The following is a 10,376-nucleotide window of genomic DNA, read 5'->3' on the forward strand; positions in this document are numbered from 1 at the left end:
TGAAAAAGAAGGCACATATATGTATAACTGAATCACTGTGCTATACTGCATAAACAAACACGTTGTAAATCAACTATACTTCAATGAAATAATTTTTTAAAAAGTAACAGTCTTAGAGTTGGAAGAGTAGATAACAGCTGTCAAGTCTATCTACCACCATATTCAGGCAACCAAGATGTCAAACACACTGTCTTTAGAGTATTCTGATTTGGGGCTCTCACTATGCACCAGGCACTGTGCTAAGATTTTCCTAAGCTACCTCTTATTTCCAAAACAACTATCTAAGTTGATGATTTTGAGACTTTAGAGCTCACTAGTATCTCTGGAAGGGCTGGTTAAAACACAAATTGCTGGGTTCCATCCCTGGAAATTCAGACTCAGTAGATCTGAGTCAGGGTCTGATCATTTGCATTCTGAATAAATCCCCAAGTGATGCTAGCACTACTAGTCCTGGGACCACACTTGGAGAACTACTGCATTAAACAAAGGGTCAAATTATTTCTACTTAGACCATACAGAATTGAGTTCAATGGCATGTCTTATAGAAGCATCTGTACTTCTCTTAATTGCCTGAGTGTACACATGTGGAGATATAATTTGTCTATATCCTTATTAAAATTATATGTCTCAAAAACCTTTATTAACCCCATCCAATAGTTCTATATTTGGCTAGATACTAGAATCACCTAGGAATCTTACCTTAAAATGCTGATGCCCAAACTCTATCTCATACCAGTGCACTCGGGATCTCGGGGATGGGAAATGGAAATGGGAAGGGGGGGTCAGATACCCGTATTCCTTTAAAACCCAAATAATTCTAATATGCAGTCAGGACTGAGAAAGAAACTCTTTGGCCTTCATGCAGCCAGACAGTGCCCTAAAAGAAATATTTAACACATGTCAAGTAAAAAGAATTGTCACCAAGATACCTTCCACCATTAAAAAATCATCACATATAAGACTAAAGCCCACAGTAAAGTTTTGAGTGATCAGTAAAGAAGTCCAAGTTGATGGAGACCTGACGACCAAATTCTATTTCTCAGCTTAATTTTCAGATTCAATGTTTTATCTGGACCTATATTTTCTTCATACTCAATTTAAAAGAGGATTTCTGAGCACCTTATTTCTGTCAGAGGAATTAAATATAGTGAGGCACAGGTTGATGAGATTCTGGGAGAGTGAAAAGGAACCAAAACAGAAAACAGAATTTGTTTGTGTAAAGAATTATCTTGTAAACAACATAAATCCAGACTATGTATTCCAGGCAAGATTAGGCAGACTGTTAAAGCCATAGTGATAACCTCATAATAATTTTCTTCTTATTTTGATGAGTTATTAAGTTAGACCAAAATTTCCCATTTTCCAAGCTCAATTATCAGAGCTTCCCATTATGGTCTTTAAAGTGGAGCTCACAGTTTAAAAGGATGTGTTTGTCAGTGTTTAGTTGCTAAATTGTATCTGATTGTTTTGCAATCCCATGGACTGTAGACTGTCATGCTCCTCTGTCCATGGGATTTCTCAGGCAAGAATTCTGGACTGGGTTGCCATTTCCTCCTCCAAGGGATCTTCCGGACCTAGGCATCAAACCTGCATCTCCTGTGGGTCCTACATTGGCAGATTCTTTGCCACTAAGCCACCAAAAGGATGTGGAGGAACGGAAAAATGTCTAGAAAACAGATATACACATGACAAAGGGATAGAAAAGGGATCTTTTGAAGGGAAGCATAACTAGCTAAGATCGCTGGAATGAAAAACTCCTAGTAACTATTTTAAAACAGACTTAGAACTCATGTATATTCTGACTTGAGGTTCACTCACCATTTTAACAGGTAAGTCAACAAAAGGAAACGCCTTTAAATTGCAGTAAGAGTAATTTTGGCTTAAGAGAAAAGACATAATACCCATATATAAGGAAGATGGCAAATGAACAGAAACAAATATGTGTATACAAATGTAGGGGGATCCTTTCCTTTCCAGTAGATTTCTTCAAACAAAGAAAGAGCATTTGGCTGACATGCTTGGGGCCAGAGGTAGTAGAGGTGGTGGTGATCCTCTTAGAGAAAAGCAGCTGGACAGAACCCGCTGCAAGCACCTTCCAACCAGCAATGCTAAGCTGTCGACCTTCACATCAATGCATGCCCTGTCCTCTGGGCTTGCTGGGGAATTCAAGTGTACTCCCAGACTCTGTGAATTACAGGGGCATTGAATAAATCAAACAAGCAAGTCAAAAGGGAAAAAAAGGACACACATTAGGCAAATGGAAAATGCATGGTACATAAAACCTAAGAAAGAAACATGTGGTTTTATAAGAAGTAGAGTAGTCATAGACACATTTCTATAAACCCTGGTCCCCTCCTTACCCTTTTCCTCACCATCCAAAGCCTACCCAGTCTGCAAAATACATCATCCCTCAGTTACCAGATAAAATGGTTTAGCGAAATACATAGCTGGAAATGGATCCTCAGAATTCCTTGGAGAGAAGCAAGGAAAGATCTAGTTTAAAATGTTCCACGTCATCCCAACTCACTCAGCTAATATTCAAAAGGTTTTTACTTTGCGCTAGATGCAGCACCATGAGGCAGTTAAAGGGTGACTGTGGTTCACAAAATATTGTATTCCTGATTCCCAAACAGTACTTTATGCCAGTTTACATCAGAGAACAGCCTGTTGTGAATACCATTAACTTGAAAACAGTGAGGAAAAACTCCCCGAAAGCCAGCTCTGTTTATTTTCTCAAGCTACCCTTTCTAGTCTAGGGGTAGAAAAGGCAGCGGCACTGAGAACCACATGTGGCTCCTTCGTAGTAGCTGAGTTTCACCCACTGTAGTTACTCTAGTAACATGGCCCAAGCATGTGTAAACAAAAGTTGCTTAGCCCTAGGTAATACAAAGTCCCCCATTAGGGGCGAAATGAACACGAATTTACCAACAAAGAAGATGGTACATTACTGGTTATATGTGATTGTAGTGCAAAAGCACAAGGGAGTAATTAAACTCAGACCGTCAATAAAGTCTCAATTAATTTACCATGGTTAGCAACGACAACAAAAGCAAGCATCATTCTCTTTCTTCATGATCCAAATAAACCTACATATACACACACACCTACAGGTTCAGATAACAGCCCCTTTTGTGCCTCTTACACAAATGTCAAAATATCTATAACACTTGATTGCATTTGTGTTTATGGTCATTCTCTCCCAGTTAGAACTGAAACTTCTAAAAAAACAAAGCCTTCTCATAATGTATCTCTATATCCTCACCACCTGGCATAAGTTTGCTGCTGCTGCTAAGTCACTTCAGTCATGTCCAACTCTGTGCGACCCCATAGACGGCAGCCCACCAGGCTCCCCCGTCCCTGGGATTCTCCAGGCAAGAACACTGGAGTGGGTTGCCATTTCCTTCTCCAATGCGTGAAAGTGGAGTCGCTCAGTCGTGTCCAACTCTTAGGGACCGCATGGACTGCAGCCTACCAGGCTCTTTCATCCATGGGACTTTCCAGGCAAGAATACTGGAGTGGGGTGCCACTGGCGTAAGTTTAGGGCCATATTATCCATCAGTAAACATAGGTTGAAAAACTAAAAAAACTAAAAAGTCATTTTAATCACTCAATTGATGTTTAAAAACAAAATGACCTGATATCTTAGATGCTTTTCAAACATCAATGTTCACATCACAAAAAAGACCTAGTTAAATGTAGGCTTTGACTCAGCAGGTCCGTGGTGAGGCTTGAGATTCTGCATTTCTAACATGTTCCCAAGAGATTCTGATGTAGATTCATGGACCACACATGGAGGAGCATGGCTCTAGGGCTCTTCCAGCTGGCAGATGTTGGCTCCCTAACTTTCTTAAATGGAAACTTTCTGGTTAAGGAAAACCTAACTTTAAGGGAAGTAAAATTACTTAGGAGCTCCTCAGATTAAGAATTTAAATTATGAGTACATAAGAGATTGGACTGGAACACACGCACAGAGAGTAAAAATAACTACGGTGACCAAATAATAAGCTTCAAGTAAAGACAGTTACTCTTTTCCATTAATAGTGACTAATAGAAAAAGGAAATATGTTCCAAAGAAAATAGCAAGGCTTAAAATGCACACTCCAGTGCTAACCTTTACTTTGGAAAAAGTAATATACTACCATCTCATGTTCAGTTTTCCTCACCTATTAAGTGAAGAAAACATTTAATAACATCTGCTTCACGGTGTCACTCTACAGATCAAATCAGTTAAAACTGAGATTCTGAACTATTTTGATTACAACCCAGAGTAAAGAAATAACCTTTGATGTGATGATGCAAAAATCCTATCTGGAGATATATAAATAAGTGCATATATATCTGAAACAACGGTTTCATGAAATCATACCTATTGCATGTAAGGCACTTGGACATTTTCTGTTCATTTATTTCAAAGGTGTGGTTTATAACCCACTAAAGCGTGACTGTGACCCATGAAAGGGCCTCAACTCACAGTTTGGACACTGCTAAGCTGAACTGCATGTAAGTCACACGTACAATGCGTATGTGATAGTGGTGACTTGTACATTTACACACGATAGATGACACTTTCATTTTCTTTTCACTTAGACACAAAAGAGCCGCTGAGTCTAAACTTGCCCACTCATTAGAGGAGACCAAGCCTGAGAAGATAAAGCTTTCTGAGCAAGGTTGAGTGAAGAGAACAAGTGAGAAGATAAAATAAATGTGACCGGAGTGAAAAAATCTCTGTGAGATGATTGAGTTATGTCACAGCTGTAACATTCTCCTCATAAATAACAGGCAGTTTATTATGAAACCAAGCAGTTGAAGAATTTACTTACAATTTTACCCTCAAATCCATCTTCAATTTGCCTTTGAACATGTACTACCAAGAAAACTCTACAAGAAAGCACACTGAATAAAATATTTCAAAAATCAAGTATTAAGGTCTAGGACAGCAAACCTTTATTGTGCGATAATATATATAATATATATACAGATTTGCCTATTTTATCATGGAGAATCTTTTAAGTAGATTCCCAAGAAATTGTTAGCAGCAAGTTGTCTCTAAGATGCTCAATTTTGTAACTGGGGAACAAGTGTGCAAGAAAAACTCATTTTTCATTATACAAAATTTTAACCTGTTGTTTTACCCACTTATTTTAAAATAACACATACACACAATTCAGAAAAGAACAGTCATTACCTGGAAATGTGCCACCTGCAAATGTGGAGCTGCATAAGTTTTTAAAAACCACCAGGAAATATTGGGCTATGTACAGCAGAGATCACGAAACCGCTGAGGGTCCCATTTAATGCATCACTTATCAGTCTTCTCAATCTATTCACTACCCATTGGTTCTAACTGAAAATATGAAAGAAAGAGCCCTGATTTACTCAATGTGTGGTTCCTACTAGAGATAGGCTAAATCTTTGGCTTATTCCCAGAGCCATAGCCTGGAGAAGGCAATGGCACCCCACTCCAGTATTCTTGCCTGGAAAATCCCATGGACAGAGGAGCCTGGTAGGCTGCAGCCCATGGGGTTGCTAAGAGTCGGATACAACTGAGTGACTTCACTTTCACTTTTCACTTTCATGCATTGGAGAAGGAAATGGCAACCCGCTCCAATGTTCTTGCCTGGAAAATCTCAGGACGGGGGAGCCTGGTGGGCTGCCGTCTCTGGGGTCACACAGAGTCGGACACGACTGAAGCGACTCAGCAGTAGCAGCAGCAGCAGCAGACCCATAGCCTAAGCACCATCTCAGTGTAAGCACAGATCTCTGTCCTGGATTAAGCATTCATGGAGCTACTAATAAAGCAGTTCTTGAATTTCCACTTTGTTCTTGTTCCTTAAGTGTGCAGCCCCTTTGAGAACTCACTGGCAGAAGTGATAATTATCAGGGCAAGGCTGGGCATCCCTGGTTCCCTGTCCTCATTGTCATCAAAATAGCAACAACACCGCCCCCCATAAATGACACATCTTCATCTGTAAATGAGACGATATGTGACTTCAACCAAGTAGCTTCAGTTCTCTAGTTCTGAAATCAGACAGTTTTGGAGTTCAGGCTTTTATTATATATAATTATACATTAGGAGAGTATCCTTTCTACTTTTCCTCTATTTTTACTATCTGCTCCTTAACTTAGAAAAGCAAATTGTTGATCCTGATAGTACTTAATTTTCTAAGTCATATAATTTAAATGAAAGGACTAAGATAAAAAAGAGCAAGGAAACACAATATTGGTATAAGAGAGTATAAGAAATTCAGCACTTGTGTATGCTACTTATATATAAATAAGAGTGTTAGAGATAAAACTTTCTCAAGAAAATTTGGCAACAGGTATCAAAAAGCCTTAAAAATATTCATACACTTTGATGTAGTAATACCAATTATAATAAATTATTCTACTAAAGAAATGACTAAAGGGTATACAGGGAAGCATGTTAAAGAAACTTAACCACAGTGAAATATGATGGAAATGATGAGACTATTCATCAATAAAGTATGGGTAAAAAAATCAACTGCAATCACACACTGGAAAATGGCATGGTCATCAAAAATAATGATGTTGATCTAGATCTAACATTTATTGAGTCATTGATGGGTGCCTTCTACGTGCCAGACATTAGACACCAGAAGGAAATCTCAAACAAACAAACAAGTAAAACAAACACAAAGAGCTGCACTCATGGAATGTATACACTATCAGAAGACCTCTTAAAAATAAATTACATAAAACATACTTAGTATCAAATCTTGATAAGTACTTTATAGATATATAGGGCAAGCAAGGGGAAAGGGAATGCTAGGGTGATGATGGAAAGTCACGGTTTTAAAGAGAATAATTGGAAAATGCTTCATGGAGGTGACATTTGAACAATGACTTAAATCTAGTGAAGGTGTGAGTCATGGAGTATCTAGAAAAGAACATGAATACATGTTTCTGATATATTACCTTGTGAGGAAAAAAGTGAGCTACTAAATAGGGTTTATAATATGGCATTATTTCGGTATAAACAATCTGTATATGCTAACAATGGTTATCTATAACTCATGGGGTGACAAGTGTTATTTTTTAATGCCTTTTCCTTTTGGTTTGTTATACAATAAATGTGAATTATAGGCATGCATTTTTTAAAAATCAAAAGGAAGATACTTTGAGATGAATTGCAGAATCTACTTAAGCCAGTGTTTAATTTTAATGCATCACTATATTTACCCAAGCCAAAATGTAATGTCTCCGTCATCCTTCTAAATAACTTAGCTTGAAATGCTCTTTGAGATTCCCAAATTAAAAGCAGGAAGAATAATTATCCTAAAGTAGATGAAGTCTCCCTGATTTTCAAATGGACAGTTTCACTCTACATCTAGCTAAAACAGAATCCCTAGGTCTTCACTGAGTTCAGTAGGCCTCATGCTTGACCACAAATAAATACTCTGTAAAAAGGTGAAACACCTTAGTGCATCATATCTAAGTATGTTGTGTTTCTCTATCACATAGTGGTTTCCAACTGTTGAAAAACAAATTCACTTTCTTAGTCAAAAAACACGGAATGATTTTCAAATAATATGAAATTAGGAGGCCACTCTGGTTCTGCAAATGGACTAAAACCAAACAGAATTTTTGAATCCACCAAGTGTCAGTTGTCTTACAAAAAGACAGTAATTTCCACCAAAACAACAGACCACACCATATACTTTTGGTTTCCAAAGATGGGCACTCAAAATAAACAGGGCAATGATTTAAGCTTGAGGCATCAATCTTCTACCAACTACTGAGGTCCCCGCAGCCCCCTATAACAAAAAGCGAAATTCTTTCAGATAAAAATGAAATAAAAATTAAAAATTCATGTTGTGGGCACAGAATGAGACAACAGTCAAGAGAAGCGAAAAATCTTAACCACTGAAAAAGAAGCTGGCAAACAAATATCAATGTGCTGAGAGGCTATTCCAAAAATATCCCTTATCCTTAGAGATGGGACATGGCCCTGTGGCGGCCATTGAGGCCAAACGCTCATCTCTCCAAAGATGGTGATGGAGCTGCAGGGAGTACAGTTTCAAATAAAAACACTTTAAATAGCTCATTTAAACCTGCTTCACCACTGCTATATCTGGATAGACTGACACATCCTTACTCCCAATGACAACATACTGCTTCTTCCTGATTCAGCCCTTTTGTAGCCCATACTCTGCTCTCCATTATTTAACTGCATACCTACTGGTTTCTCCTACAAGACTAAAAGCACCTTGAAGGCAGGCTCTCTGTTGTAGAGAACATAAGGAGATCAAACCCATCAATCCTGAAGGAAATCAACCCTGACTATTTATTGAAAGGACTGGTACTAAAGCTGAAGCTCCAATACTTTGGCCACCTGATGTGAAGAGTCAACTCACTGGAAAAGACGCTCATGTTGGGAAAAATTGAGCGCAGGTGAAGGGGATGACAGAGGATGAGATGGGTTGGATGGCATCATTGACTCAATGGACAGGAGTCTGAGCAAACTCCGGGAGACAGTGAAGGACAAGGAAGCCGGGCATGCTGCAGTTCAGGGAGTCACAAAGAGTCGGACACAACTTAGTGACTGAACAAAATCAACAGAGCACACAATAGATGCCTGATAAATAATAGTATCACTATTATAAATAACTATTATAAATCTATATTATACTAAACTGAACTGAACTCTGAAAGAATGAACATAGGTATTTCTACCATAGACCACTTTGCCCCTTTCCAGTTACTGATGCAAGGGCAATGCACTGTAATATTGTTGGTTCTGCATGATGCTCATAGCACGACATTTAATAACATCAGTCTGAAAGTAGACACCTAGTTTTACTATTGTTGTCATTATTTTTACACATTAACTTACTCACAGCATGTCTAACATACTCAGAGCATGTCGTCAAAATACAGACCCTGAGTCCCTCATCCCTAAGTCACCGCACGGTTATGGGGACATGCAAGCCTCAAGAAACATTGCAACCAAGTGTACGGTACTTGATCTTTCTTCTGTAATAAAACTCCTGGAGACAGGTCTCAACAATATTTACATCTCATAAGGTACCTAGAAACTCCTTGAAACCCTCCAGGAGTGTTGGAAGGTCAGGTTTCTGCCCATAAAGGAGGAACAGGGAAATGAAGAACTAGAAGAAGCAAGGTCACATGGATAGAAACTCGAAAGGGTAGTGCCTGAGGTATGGAAACAGCTCTGATTTTAAGGAAAGTGTCCAGCAGCATCTCACGGAGCACTTTCTTTCACTACATCTAGTGAGGTCCCACTCTACAGTTCTTAGATCAGCTGCTTTGAGGTTGGAAGCCAGACCAAGTATCTTGACACGCTCCCCACACGACTGTGACATGCAGCCTGGCTAAGAGTCACTGACTTTCATGAAAAACAATGTAAGACTGAGAAGCTATCCTGAAAGACAAGGCAACTAACTGCAACTTGTGGTTCTAGATGTGATCCTAAACCAGAAAAGGAATCTTAATAAGAGAGCTGATAAAATCTGAATAAAGTCTGTATATTAGGAAGAAGTATTGTCTCTGTGCGTTAATTACCTGATTTTGGTAATGCAGTATGATTATGAAAGATATCAACATGTGGGGAAACTGGAAAACGGCAAAGTAAGAATCCTTTATGCTATTTTTCAACATTTGTGTAAAGTCTGGGATCATTTCAAAGAATAAAGGAAAAATTTATTTTACAATTTAAGAAAAAAATAAGAAAAATGACTTTTTAAGAAAAAAGGTCTAGACCAATAATTTTATTTTATAGATGGAGAAATTTCAACCTACATGGTAAAGGGAACCACACATAAAGTGTAAAACCATACCAAGAAACCCACTGTGACTACTAACTTCTGACTGAGGTCCCATTTACCACAACAGGTGGCAAATTTAGTGTGAGAAACAGAAGCTCTTTGAGAATGAGGAGGAACCCTGCCCAGCCCCTACAAATTCAGAAGACTATGAAGAAGAGGAGAGATTCTTACTATTTAGGACAGTTGGATTAGATGATCGGAAACAAGTGAAATCTTCAATAACATCCACGCTAAAGGAAGCATGGATGGACTGAGAATCCTAGTTTAAGGATCCGCACCAATGAAATCCCATCATGCTTCCTGGGTCCCACTGTGCGAGCCCATTCCCCTGCCTCAGGAGACTCCCTGAGGATAACAAGGGCTGTCTGAGACCAGGGGCCTCCTGTGATTTCTCCAGTCTTCATCTTTTATGCACAAATGACTTCAAATTCTTCTCACTGAGAAATTCTTGTTACTATTTATATAAAATGATGCCAACCATTCTCACTCTCCTTCAACCCTGCCATTTCATCGAGACTGAGGCTTAGCAAATGCATAAATGCTTTAAAAATAATCAAATAGAGACACTCA

General features: G+C 38.7%; 1 protein-coding gene across 1 annotated transcript in view; it reads right to left on the minus strand.

The window, feature by feature from the left end:
* The window catches only part of LPP (LIM domain containing preferred translocation partner in lipoma), a 750,332-nt gene that overhangs the window by 441,793 nt on the left and 298,163 nt on the right, over positions 1 to 10,376 (minus strand). The window lies entirely within an intron of this gene.

Source organism: Ovis aries, chromosome 1, assembly GCF_016772045.2.
Source record: "Ovis aries strain OAR_USU_Benz2616 breed Rambouillet chromosome 1, ARS-UI_Ramb_v3.0, whole genome shotgun sequence".
Classification (NCBI taxonomy): Eukaryota; Metazoa; Chordata; class Mammalia; order Artiodactyla; family Bovidae; genus Ovis; species Ovis aries.